This window comes from Bos mutus, unplaced genomic scaffold, assembly GCF_027580195.1.
Source record: "Bos mutus isolate GX-2022 unplaced genomic scaffold, NWIPB_WYAK_1.1 CTG918, whole genome shotgun sequence".
Lineage (NCBI taxonomy): Eukaryota > Metazoa > Chordata > Mammalia > Artiodactyla > Bovidae > Bos > Bos mutus.
The window spans coordinates 10,857-24,484 of NW_027220393.1; the positions used below are offsets into that span (position 1 = coordinate 10,857).

General features: G+C 48.5%; 1 long non-coding RNA gene across 1 annotated transcript; it reads right to left on the bottom strand.

Annotated features, from left to right (window-relative positions):
• Positions 1-5,529: 5,529 nt before the first annotated feature.
• On the bottom strand, positions 5,530-12,403 carry LOC138987168 (uncharacterized). The gene is made up of 3 exons (XR_011463567.1): positions 12,056-12,403; positions 6,799-7,306; positions 5,530-5,938 (listed from the first exon to the last, which is right to left on the bottom strand). It is a non-coding gene; the product is annotated as an uncharacterized lncRNA (long non-coding RNA).
• Positions 12,404-13,628: the final 1,225 nt, after the last annotated feature.

Here is a 13,628-nt window from a genome sequence, read left to right on the forward strand (position 1 = left end):
TAATAGCTTAAAAATCACTCTTTTCGGAAGCTTTGCTTTTCAGTGGAGACTAAACAGCGTGGGGATGATGTTTTGGCTGTGGGGGCCTGAGGGGGGCAAGCATTTGTCTGTCAGCATCCTCTGTGGCCACAGCCCAACACACTTGCCCCCAAATGCAGTTCTCTGCTCCCCTGCCCTCCTGGACCAGAGGGAACGCTAAGTTGTGGGTAGACCAAGCAGCCAGAGCCAGCCTGGTGCCATCAGCCCTGCGTGCTGTGTGTGGCTGAGGGGTGTGGGGGGGTGCGTACGTGTGTGTGCACACAATTGTGTGTGTGGTCCACACGTTTTCTCATCACTAGACTTACGTTAGAATCCTGCTCTCAGGTGCCTGCTTGGGTTTCTCTGGAGTCAGTGACACCCCATACCTCCTTTGCCCCAGCCCTGCTGTGGGCCTGGTCCTGTGGGAGGCTCTGGTCCCACGTACAGCGGCCAGGGATGGAAGGGCCTTGGGGCCCCACCTGTGAGCCCAGACTCACCTGCCTCCAGCAGAGGGTCTTGCATGGCCGGCCCCATGCCCACCCAGAGCTGGGGGCAGTGGGACCCGGAGGCCTTGGCCAGCCATCCCCACCCACCACCACATGTGTAACCTCGGAGTTCCCGGGAGGAGCCAGGAGGGCTGGGCTGGGCACCCCCAGAGAGGTATGCCCCACCAGGAACTGTCAGCAAGCGGAACGAGAGGTGCTGAGCGCTTGCTTGCTACACTCAGGAAGGTCCTGGTGGGTGGGTTTGCTCAGCACAGCAGAGCCATCCCTCCAGCATGGGGGTCTGAGAGTGGCCCGAGGGATTTGGCCCACCTGGCCCTGGGGTCTGGGCGTCTGGTGCTGCTGCCCCCGGGAGGAGCCCTCAGTGCCCATCGGGGCTGCCTGGGCAGGGTGCAGAGGGCAGCACCACACCACCCACCCTCTTGAACTCACTCATCTACACAGAAGGCCCTGCACTCACCCTTCGGGGGGGGTGGGTCGCACACCCAGGGCGACCTCAGGGTGACATGTGAGGACAGCACACAGCCTGGGCGCCCACCTGACTGCGCCTGCCTCCCGTGCCAGGCCTCCTGTGGGTCCTCAGGGCTGTGGGCACCATCTCTGTGTTCTCGTCCCTCCTCTGCTGTAAGCTCAGGGAGGTGACTTCACCTCGTGTGCAAGGGCAGGGCATCCAGGGCAGGCCAGCTGTGGCGGCTGCAAGGATGGCCGCCCGTGCTCTGAGTCAGTCCATCCTGCCTTAGGACGGTCCCTGGAGGCCACACACACACAGTCAGGCTATGGATGTCTGGAAACTGCCAGGCTTTTCCTGTGGGGCCTCGGGTGCCAGAGCCCTCTCCCAGGCATCCACGGAAGCAAATTCTGTCCCATTTGAAGGACTTTTGAGCTTACGAGGTACCCACTGAAGTTGGTCGAGTTAAGGGAAGGTGTAGGAAAAGTGGTTCCTAAATTGCAGGAGATTTTGGGCCAGGACAAAAGTCCGGCTGGGCCCCCAGGAGCCAGACCAGGAGAGGGGGTGGCGGCCTGGCTGCTCACTGTCCCTCGGTGCCAGCTGCTGGCTCCTGGCTTCAGCCGGTCCCACCCCAGATCTACTGGTGTGGGAAGGGCCACTGAGCCTGGAGAAGGTGACTCAGGCCACTGGGCACAGAGGCCCCTGGGAACTGTGGAAGGACAGCCTCAGCTGAGACGGGGCCAGGTCGATAGCAGAGCAGGTGAGGAGTGTGTGACGGACGGGGCCTGGGGCTCCCCAGGCAGCGATGTTGAGGGGGGATGGGACATGGGTCAGGTGAGGGGGAAGCAGGGAGGGGCTATCCTTGCCCATGGAGAGGAGTGTGCATCACCCACAGGCGGCCTTTGGCAGGGCCAGGGCTCAGGGCCCAGGAGGAGTTGGGCAGGACACGGGCCCTGAGAATTCAGAGAGCAGGCCTCCCCCAGGTTTGCTTCCTCTTCTTTGTCCTGTCCCAGGCCCTTCCATGGCCCAGGCACTGTGCTGGAGGCCACAGACACAGGCGTGCAAGCAAATGTGAGGCCCCTGTTGCTGGCCGCGTGGACATTGTAAGTAGGTTTGCTGCTGCTGCTGCTGCTAGATCGCTTCAGTCGTGTCCAACTCCGTGCTTATATGGCCTGGGGTACAGGTTCCCTTAGCCCTGTCCCTGGCACCTGCCAAACTAGCAGCCAACACTCCCTCTCCCCCTGCCCCCGCCACCTCCAGTGTGACTCCTGCACACATTTCTCCCACCCCCAAGCCGTGGGCCTGCTTAAAGCCTGTCCAGCCCCTGCCCTCGCCCAGACCCCATGAGGGAGAGCAGACAGCACAACGGGTCCGTTGGCAGCTCCTGTTCTGGGTAAGACTGGGGCAGGCTCTAAGAGCAGAGGGATGCCCTGTAGTCTGGGCCCTCTGTCCCAAGGCGCAGTGTCCACTCTGACTGGGTGTCGGAGCTGGGAGAGGCCCCCTTCCCTAGAGATAAATCACTGAGCCTAGTTTAACTGATCCTCAGCCTGAGGCTGGAGACTTGGGTCTGAATCACAGACCTCCCACTGAAGGCCTGGGGCGGGTGGAAGGTCTTGGGTGAATAGCTGTCCCTCCCTGGGTCTGTTTCCTCGTTTGTAGGATGGAGAGATAATTACCAGACCTTTAAATGAAATGATGTTCCTACCCTTGGGGACCCCCATCCTGGCACCTCCTCCCTCCAGGCGGGGAGCCCCTGCCCCATCCTGGGCAGGTCCTCCCCCTGTCCCTGGGGAGCAGAGCCAGGCCATGGGTGCCCACACCAGTCAGAACAGTCCTCGTGGCCACATTCTCCTCCCTGGCGTTCAGAAGCTGTCAGAACTGCTGAGAAAGGCCACCCACCAAAGGTAGCCAGGGGACCAGGGACCCCGGAGGCCCTTCTAGGCAGATGCAGGGATGGGTCCCACCCTGGACAGGGTGCAGGCTGAGTGGCGTGGAGAGACCTGCTTCCTGGGGGGGTGGGGGGAGTCCGGCTCCCTGGGTGAGGGTGTTAACCCTGAGTCCAGTGCCCCCATCCCACTCTCCTGGGGAGAATGCCTGCTGGAGCTCTGCAGGGAGAACTGCTCCCTCCTGAAGGAACACGGGGGGCGGGCACCTGGAGATGGGCGTTTGAGGCTCATTCTTGTCCTGGTGCAGCTGGGAGGCCTGACCTCCCAAATTCCTCCTCTTTACCCTGGGACTTCAGGCAGGAGAGGAATCTGGGAGGATTGCGTTGCCCTAGTCCAGCTCTGAGGGTGGGCCAACAGCTGTGGTCAGGTCCAGCTGCCTGCTGGGCACAGGGCTGAGAGTGGGGCCTCCGCTCTTCTGTTTCATGGATAGGTTAACGGAGGCACAGAGAGGTTAAGTGACTCAGCTAAGGTCATACAGCAAAGCTGGGTATTAAACCTGGGCCTTTGACAGCATGGCCAGTGTTCTTTCTGCCTTCTATGGTTTCTGCTTTATTCCCCAAGAAAGGTGACCCTGGCCTTTTGGCTGTGATAGCGACCTGCTAGAAAGGACAGGTGGGGGCTTGGCATGGACCTTCTGGCCCCTCTCCTAACTGGAGGTCCCCCTGGCCCCCCACCTTCCTGGCACCAGTGCCTAGACACGATCTCAGATGCCTCCTATGGGCTAGAAGCCCTTCCCTACCCCAACCTGCCTCTTGAGCAGCTCTATTTTTAGGAGCTGTGCTTGAAGGAGTAGAGGGGCTCGCAGGGCCATGTGGGGGCTCAGAGCCGGCAGAGGGGCAGGCCATGAGGAGACAGCGTGAGAGCCACACCCCAGGCTGGCCAACCCCCTCCCTAGAGGCCTCCCTGCACCCCAGGGTGACAGACTTCTCCCAGGGCTCAGGCCCCTGGCCTGACTGCTCCCTTGGGGCTCCTGAGCAGTGCTGACCTGCCAGTCCTCACCCACCCTCAGCTGTCCCCCTGCCGCTCTTCCCCCAGGCCCCATTTGGAGACTCTTTGGGATGAGTACCCCCACCCAGGGGAGCCAGCTTCAGTCCAAAGCACCCTGTTGCCAGCCCCACCCTGCCTGCCCCACTGTAGGTCTGTTTGCTCTGACCCAGCAGGGCTGGATGACTGGGAGCAGGCTCAGAAGAGTCACCAGCCTGAGGCTGCTGCCTGAGGCACTCTCCCCTGGGGGCTGCGGGCAGGGCTCCTTCAGCACCTCTTAGCCACAAAGGGGCTGCCTTGTGGCAGACACCATGCCACCTGCCAGAGCTGGGGCTCGTGGCATGTCTGTAGACAGGTGCCTGGGTGGGTCTCAGTCATGAGGGCGGGGTCTGGGGGACAGGTAAGTGTGCATCAGCACCCCATCCAGGGTGCCGTCACTGCGGCCTGAGTCACAGGTTGGTGGCCACAGTGCTGGGTGCAGCCTCCCTTCACTCCAGCCTTCCTCCCCTTGGAGAAGAGGAAACTGAGGCACAGGGGGCCAATGACTTTCCCACGGTCACACACATGGGGCCTGGAGCCCGTGTCCTGAGCCATGCCCGCTTCCCAGCCACCCCTCCTCTGGCTTGTCCCTGTGCTCACAGTGATGGGACAGTAAGACGCTTCCCCATGCGGGACCCTGGGCTGCCTCCACACAGGCCTTGTGGGGAGGAGGGGGGCTTCAGCCCCAGCTTCTGTTCCCAGTGCCGCATGGGGGACACCCTGGAGAAGCTCCATGGAGCTGGGCTTTTCGTAGAGACGGTGGCTGTGAGAGATGAACAGACCCCACACCCACCCAGGGTCCCCAGGGAACCACCACACAGGCTGGGATGTGGGCATTCCCTCATCTGTGATCCTCCATGGATTCCCTGCTCAGCTTGCACTCCCCATGTGTGGTGTGTGTGGTGTGTGTGGTGTGTGTCTGAGGTCTGGTGTGTCTGGTATGTGTCTGCTGTGTGTGTGTGTGCCCATGTGTGAGGGTGAGCTCCCTTCCGTTTAGCCTTTGTGGATCTGGTATCTGGTGTGTGTCTGGTATTGTGTGTGTTGGTGTGTGTCTGGCGTGTGCTATGTGTGTGTGACCGTATGTGAGGGTGAGCCCCTGGCTGTTTACCTGTGTGTGTCCGTGCAGCCACCAACACAGTGGCCCTGGGCGGCTCTGGAGCTGCGTGTCCCCTGCGTTTCCCTCTGGCCTCCATAGGCCCTGAAGCCCTGCTCCATCCTCTGTGTTTGCCCTGTGGTGGCGCTGAGAGCTTTACAGACAGAACCACATGTAGTGGCCCCTCCCCGTGACCATGGGCCCTGAGTTTGGCCCCAGGCGTTGGCTGACCCTTTGGGTTCCTCTCTCTCACTGAGCCACTCCCTGGGCAGAGGCCTGGCTGCAGGAGACTCCAGAGCCTGCAGCCTGGCCCTGCTGGGACGGCATCTCTGCATGACAGGGGCGCGGGCCTGGTGCAGCTGGTCCAGGGCTGGGGAATGGCAGGCTCAGCTCTTCCCGCAGAAATGGGTGGTGGTGGGGATTTTCTTTTCCCCGGGACTTGGAAGCAATGAACCTGGAAGAATGACACTAGGACAGTCTCTTGCAAGGACTGACAAGTTTATTTCTGCAGTCAAGCTTTTTTATAGAAGCAGGAACAAAAAGCTTAAAGTATGCGGCCAGCAGAGTGCATACCGAGTTAACACATAATCAGTAGAAACATTTCAAGGACAGCGTGCTCTAAATGACTCGTGGGCTTCTCCCACAACCTGCTCTCACAAGTAACATCCCTATTTATTATTAACTCTTGGCGCCGAGCATAACCAAAGGCAGGAGATGTCTTTCTGTCCGTAGTGCAAAGCCGAGTACTTCTGGCCCTTCGCCATTTTCCCAGGGACTTTCTCCTTCTATGGCTATTTTGCACTATGCTTCCCAACATATCCTCCTTTTGTTTTTAAATTAAGCATGGCGGCGGCTAGTTGGACTCCATTGTGGGAGGCACGGAGTCTTGAGTAGAGACTTCTGCATCCTATAATCAAGGACAGAAAGAGCAGGGTGATTAATACATATATAAAAATATTGCTTCCTGAAAGCCAAGCCCTAGGGTCTAGAGATGATAGGGTTTTGGTTAAGTATCATAGAATTGAGTACTATACAATTCCCTAGGTACTCTAACTTGAAAATTAACAACTTGTTGTTTCAACAAATTGATGTCTAAACTTGAGTTATTTGTGAGATCCTGCAAATGTGCCTTAACCTTATTCCAAGGATATTCAGTGCTATTATAGGGCATGTTAGTCGGACAAAAAGAAGTAAAATTCCAGTGACAGCGTATACGTGTTCGGAAAGTCAGTTGCTGCATTTGATCTCCTAAGTAGATAACCACAGTTTGTAACTCATTAATTCGTGTTTGTAATTGCTGATCTATTTGAGCTTGTCGAGTCCACAGATCATGAGAGTCTTTGTGCCAAGCAGTGATAAAATCATGATTTCATATAGAATTATGTAAAGCCATACCAGACAAAGTTCCTACAGTCACAATGGAGATAAGGCTTAAGATGCCTACAATAATCCACCCAAGGATGTGCTTAGATCGCCTAAACCCAGTTTGCAACAGTACAGAAAGAAATACAGAATCAGTCCAAGGCTCAGTTAAATTTACGGGAAGCCATAACTCAGATCTTTGTTTAACTAGCGCAATGCTAGCATTGTGATATGAAATGGTGTGATTAAGGCAGGTATACAATGCACATGCAGTACAATTGACAATCTTGGCCAATAAGTCAATATCAAAATGCCCTATAATAAACAAGTATGGAAGGTGAACACACGATTGAATATAGCCAGTACTATTGTATAAGAAGGTATAATTAGAAGGACGAAACACACCCATAGTCCCATAAACATTAGCAAAGTGCTCTAAAGCTGTTGGAATTTTCCAAGTGTGCCATTGCTTTCATTGCTTTGGCCCCACAATGGGGACGACAATCCTGGGTCATGGGGGTGATAAGCCCCCGTTATACCAATTCAGCAATATGTCCTTATCAGTCCAGAAACATGTCTTAGATTTATGAAAGCCTCCAATGCTTGATCTATTAAACCAGGAGCAATTATGATGTTCATCCTGCTCTTCAGAACAGTTTACATTGCCAGAAACAGCTTATCTGGAGTCATAGGAGTTCCAGTACTCTTCAGTGTCTGCTCAGCCTGACGAGTCATGTTTTCACTTGAGCCTATGTCGGGGGTAAGGATTCAGACGATGGCATTTCCTCATTGGCTCCTCCAGGGTCATTGACGAGACCCTTCGTGTCAACTTCGTCACTTTCCGAGGGAGTCCGGTCTTGGGGTCCTTCTCGGTAGCGGACATGGTGAAGGGGAACCCAGATTTCCTCTCCATCTGCAATGACAAGACCATAACCCTTGCCTAGAAGTCGTAAGATTCCTGGCAGCCACTGATTAAATTGCTTATACCATATTGGTGTATTGATTTCTAATTTGCTGTTTTTGTCTTCTGCAAAATGTCTATCTGCAAGAGTATCAGAATTATTTTTTGTTAAGTTTAAAAAATTCAGGGAATAAAGAGTTAAAGATAATAGTAATTGAGGGTTCATGGGATAAGAAGTGTATCTCCTCTTCCATATTCCCCCTTTCTGTTTTAGTAAATGAGTTTTTAGGGTGTGGTGGGCTCTTTTGATAATGGCTTGCCCCTGAGGATTATAGGGTATTCCTGTAATGTGTGTGACGATCCATTCTGATAAAAATGAACGAAATGAATGCGAGGTGAATGCAGGTCCATTGTCTGTTTTCAAGACAGAAGGAATCCCCATAACGGGGAAGGTGAGTAAGAGTGTGGAAATGGCGTGTTTGCTGGATTCTGAAGAGACAGGTACTGTCCAGATAAAGTTGGAAAATGTATCTATTGAGACAAAAAGTAAAGAAAATTTTCTTTAAGGAGCAGTGAGTGAAATCAGATTGCTAAAGGGAATTAGGTTGTTGCCCCCGGAGATTAACTCCTGAAATCATAGTTTGTAAGTGCAGAGGGGCACAGACATCACAGGTTTTAATAATATGCCGTGTTTCAGTGAGAGGAATATGGTATTTAGAGTGCAATCTGTTAGCATTGGTATGAATATTAGCACATTCATCATTGGCAGATGTAAAAATGGGAGCTATGAGCCTGTCAACAGCATCATTTCTTGCGACCAGAGGGCCAGGTAAACCTGAATGACCACGTATATGTGTAATACAGAAAGGTTCCGTACGTGAGCGAATTAAAGCTTGAGTCTGTGAAAAGAGAGTATATAATTCTTCATCTAGGTTGTATAAAAAGGCGGTAACAAAATCAGGAAAAAGGGAAGCAAGGTATTTGGAATCAGTATATACATTGAAGGATAATGGTTGAAGCGACAAAAGAGCATATAAAGCATACAACTAAACTCTTTGTATTGAAGAATAGGTAGTAGGTAATTTCTCTTTGATATCAGGGCCGACAATCCTTGCTATGCCTTTCTTGTTGCCATCAATGAAATAGGTGGGTGTGTTGATAATAGGCTGGGATGCAATGATATTAGTTACAATGAATTTAGTACATTGTAGAAAGTCCTATAATTTTCCTTTTGGTAAATGAAATGAGATAACATTTTGAAAATCACTTAATGCCATTTTCATGGTCAGGTTATACTGTAAGGCAATTTGCAATTCCTTTTTGTCAAGGGAACGTGTATTGCATATGGATCAAATCCAGTCAAAGTTTGTACATGGCTTCTTCCTGACACAATTAAGTGCCCTATTTTCTCAATATATGATACAATTTTTTTTAGACTGTTTAGTGTGTAAACATACCCATTCTATTGGGCTATGTTGAGCTATAATTGCCGTGGGTGAATGTTCTGTGGGGAATATATATAAAGAAACTGGTTGATCATAATCTAGCCAAGTTGAAAAAGATTGTTGAATGCATTTCTCCATTAAGGCCAATTCTTCTTTGGCCTCTTTTGTTAGCTGCCTAGGACTATTAGGGTCGGGGGATCCCTCTAAAATTTTAAATAGATTTTGTAAGGCATAGATGGGGATGCCGACAGATGGCCGCAGCCAATTAATATCTCCTAGCAATTTTTGAAAATCATTCAGCATGTGTAGAGATTGCACAGAAATTTGAGTTTTTTGAGGTTTGACTTTAGATTCTTTCATAACATGTCCTAAATAATTAAAGGGTGCTTTCCATTGAATTTTATCTGGTGCTACAAGCAGGCCATGATTTTGAAAAGTAGTAGTAACTTCATTATATAACTGTTGCAAATAGAATTCAGATTCCATAGAAAGAAGTATATCATCCAGGTAATGAATTATAAACGCAGTAGGATACTTATTTCTAATGGGTTGTAATAAAACAGATATGAGATATTGGCAAATGGTAGGGGAGTTCATCATTCCCTGAGGTAGCACCTTCCATTGGAATCTTTTAACAGGAGCCATGTGATTTATAGAAGGAACTGAAAAGGCAAAACGTTTTCTATCTTTAGGGTGCAAAGGTATAGTAAAAAAGCAGTCTTGTAAGTCAATAATAACTATAGACCATCCTTTTGGTACCATAGAAGGGGAGGGCAATCTGGGTCGTAAGGGCCCCATAGGTAACATGGTATTATTAACATTTCTTAAATCTATCAACATTCATCATTTTCCTGACTTCTTTTTTATTACAAAAATAAGGGAATTCCACGGGGAAAATGAAGGCTCTATATGAGCTTTTTGTAATTGTTCATTAACTAATTGCGTAAGAGTTGCCAATTTTTCTTTAGTTAGGGGCCATTGAAGTGTCCATATTGGGGTATCAGATTCCCAATCGAGGGGCAGTGTTGTTAACTCAATGGCCCCCATTAAAAGGTTCATTTAAAGAAATTGTGGCTTTCGTTTGTTCAAGAAAATCTTGTCCCCATAAATTGATTGGGATATTAGTAATATATGGTTTAAGATAAGCTACAATTTGATCAGGGTCATACATTTGTAAATAGGATGCATTGACAAAAGTTTGTGTGGCATCAGCTTTATTTACTCCTAATAGTCTAGAAGGAGCCATAACCTTACCCCAGTAGAGGGGCCATTCTGCAGCTCTAATGATTGAAATGTCAGCTCCAGTATCTAACATGCCTGTGAAAATTTTTTCCCCATATGTGTAAAGTAAGCATGGGTTTCCGATGTTCCTTTAATAAGGTGGGTAGTGCAGCAGTAAGGTTGGTACTGCCAAAGCCTCCCTGCCGAACTTTATCAGATGCCTTCACTGGTTTGACATATGGTAAAAGTAATAATTGTGCAAAATGTTCCCTTTTTTGTAAGTATACATTTCCCATTTTCACAACATTTACCATAATATGTATTTCTCCTTCATAATCTTCATCCATAGCACCAGTCAATACCATTAAACCTCTCATTGTGTAGCTACTATGTCCCAAAATCAGTCCCATTGTCCCGGGTGGAATCAGGCCATAATATCCAGTGGGAATTTTGTGGGGTTGTATAATTCTATTAGTTCTATATCATAAGGACTAGGTATATCAATGCAAGCACTCTTAGATGTAGCTGCTTGTAGCGTCATAACGTTAGGTCCTCCTTTTGTAGTGGGGCTAGAGGATGGCCTCTTTATTAGTTTCCCTGTTGTTTTTGTTGTGCATTGGGATTCAAGATGTTTCCATCCTTATCAAATTTAGAATGACATTCATTCAGCCAATGGAACCCCCTTTTACATCTTGGACATACTCCTGGGGGTCTCTTCTTATTAGAAGTAGTAGTATTTTTTCCGGCCTGTGTTGGCAGGCGACACTGTTTTTTCATATGGCTGGGCTTCCCACAGTTAAAACATTTGGCATTAGCAGCTTTTTGTACATTAAAGGTTTCTAATGCCACAAATTTTGTTCTATGGGACATAGATCCAATATCCTTATATGCTTTCAAATATTCCATAAGAAAGCCAGTCTCTCGAATTGGTCTAAGCATGGATTGACATTCCTCATTAGCATTTTCAAAAGTAAGTTGTTTTAAAATAATATTTTGCAAAGTCACATCCTTAATAGATTTCTCAATTGCATCCTTTAATTTTCCTATAAGTTGAGAATATTCCTCTTCATGTCCTTGAATAATCTTAACAAATGAACCATCAGAGTTAGTGCTATCAACCTTTGTTTATGCCCTGCAGGCAGTTTCTTTAATGAAATGTAACAACTCAAAGGTAACATTAGCTAATTGCACCATTACATTGGCCATAGTCCCTGTTCCAGTCAGTATTCATAGGTTAAATTGGCAGGGTTACCACAAGATTGCTGGTCAATCATCAGCTGTCAGGCCTCATCATCAACCCACATTTGCCATTGCAGTAATTGTTGAGGATTTAAAACCATCTTTGCTACTTGAAAAAAAAATCATATGGCATCCAACGGTCAGCCCATCCTCTGAGAAATTCTATACAGTAAGGAGAAGTAGGTCCATACAGAGTGCATGCTTTCTTAAAGCTAGACAACATGCCAAAATCTAGATCAGCCCAAGTATTTTGGCCTTGGGCAGGTTGATTAAATTGCACTGGGAAAGCGAAAGTGCAAGCAGGCATCTCCCGAGGAGGAGTGAAATGATTAGTACGAGCAAAGTTAGCAATTGCTGTTACAGGCAGAGCAGAAGGAAAAACCTGAGATTTGGGCGGTCCATTGAAAGAAATGACCTCCGTTCCAAGTGGCTTCAGTTTTGACATATCCTGTATATATATGTCTCTAAGTTGTTTTTCTAAGGATTGTGTCTGATTGAGCATAACATTCTTATATTTCAAAGCATCTTGCATATCTTGTTCCTTAAGCTCATATTCATGTAAAGATTGAATAGTTTTTACTTCCAAATCAATGTTATGTCCTTCAATTTGTTCTATGATAGCCCGTATGAGTGACCAGATAACCCTTGCCGATATGCTTGCAAAACATTATTTTTAACCCTTTTCTATATGTCTAGATTGAGTGTCCCCTCTTCTGGGAACCATGAATTGTTCCAGTAAAATATGATAGCAGTCGTTCAACTGATCTCTTAAAACATTAATACTGTTTTGTTTCAAAAAATGATACATTATAGAAATGAAAGGAATTTTACCACTATGTTGTCCCATCCTGCTTACCTCTTTCTGCAGGGGCTCGTTGCTTTGTTCAGCCTTTCTCTCAAGTACCTGTTCGTGGCGCCACTTGTTGGGGATTTTTTTTTTTTCCCAGGACTTGGAAGCGATGAACCTGAAAGAATGACACTCGGACAGTCTCTTGCAAGGACTGACAAGTTTATTTCTGCAGTCAAGCTTTTTTATAGAAGCAGGAACAAAGAGCTTAAAGTATGCAGCCAGCAGAGCGCATACAGAGTTAATACATAATCAGTAGAAACATTTCAAGGACAGCACACTCTAAGGCTTCTTCCACAACCCGCTCTCACAAGTAACATCCCTATTTATTATTAACTCTTGGCGCTGAGCATAACCAAAGGCAGGAGGTGTCTTTCTGTCCGTAGTGCAAAGCCAAGTACTTCTGGCCCTTCACCATTTTCCCAAGGACTTTCTCCTTTTATGGCTATTTTGCACTACGCTTCCCAACAGGTGGCTGGCCCTCTGCCCACCTGGACTGCCTCTCTATCTCTGTAGAGGGAAAAGGTGGCCATGTTGGACATGGAAGAGATGGTAGATGAGAATGAGTAAGTGCTGGGGTGCTGGGCAGGGGCTGCACCCGTCATTGACTCCACTAAAGCCTTTGACTTTGTGGATCACAACAAACTGTGGAAAATTCTTAAAGAGATGGGAATAGCAGACCACCTAACCTGTCTCCTGAGAAATCTGTATGCAGACAAGATGCAATAGTTGGAATCGGACATGGAACAACAGACTGGTTCCCAATTGGGAAAGGAGTATGTCAAGGCTATATACTGTCACCCTGCTTATTGAGCTTATATGCAGAGCACATCATGCGAAATGATGGACTGGATGAAGCACAAGCTGGAATAAAGATTGCCAGGGGAAATATCAATAACCTCAGATATGCAGATGACACCACCCTTATGGTAGAAGGAGAAGAGGAACTAAATAGCCTCTTGATGAAAGTGAAAGAGGAGAGTGAAAAAAGCTGAAAAGGCTTAAAACTCAACATTCAAAAAATGAAGATCATGGCATTCAGTCCCATCACTTCATGGCAAATAGAAGTGGAAACAATGGAAACAGTGAGAGACTTTATTTTGGGGGGCTCCAAAATCACTGCAGATGGTGACTGCAGCCATGAAATTAAAAGATGCTTCCTCCTTGGAAGAAAAGCTATAACCAACCTAGACAGCATATTAAAAAGCAGATACATTACTTGGCTGACAAAGGCCCATCTAGTCACAGCTTTGGTTTTTCCAGTAGTCATGTATGGATGTAAGAGTTGGACCATAAAGAAGGCTAACAACCAAAGAATTGATGCTTCTGAACTGTTGTGTTGCAGAAGACCCTTGAGAGTCCCTTGGACTGCAAAGATCAAACCAGTCAATCCTAAAGGAAATCAGTCCTGAATATTCATTGGAAGAAATGATCCTGAAGCACCAATACTCTGGCCACCTGATGTGAAGAACTGACTCATTTGAAAAGACCCTGATGCTGGGAAGGATTGAAGGCAGGAGGAAAAGGGGATGACAGAGGATGAGATGTTTGGATGGCATCACTGACATGGCACAAACATGAG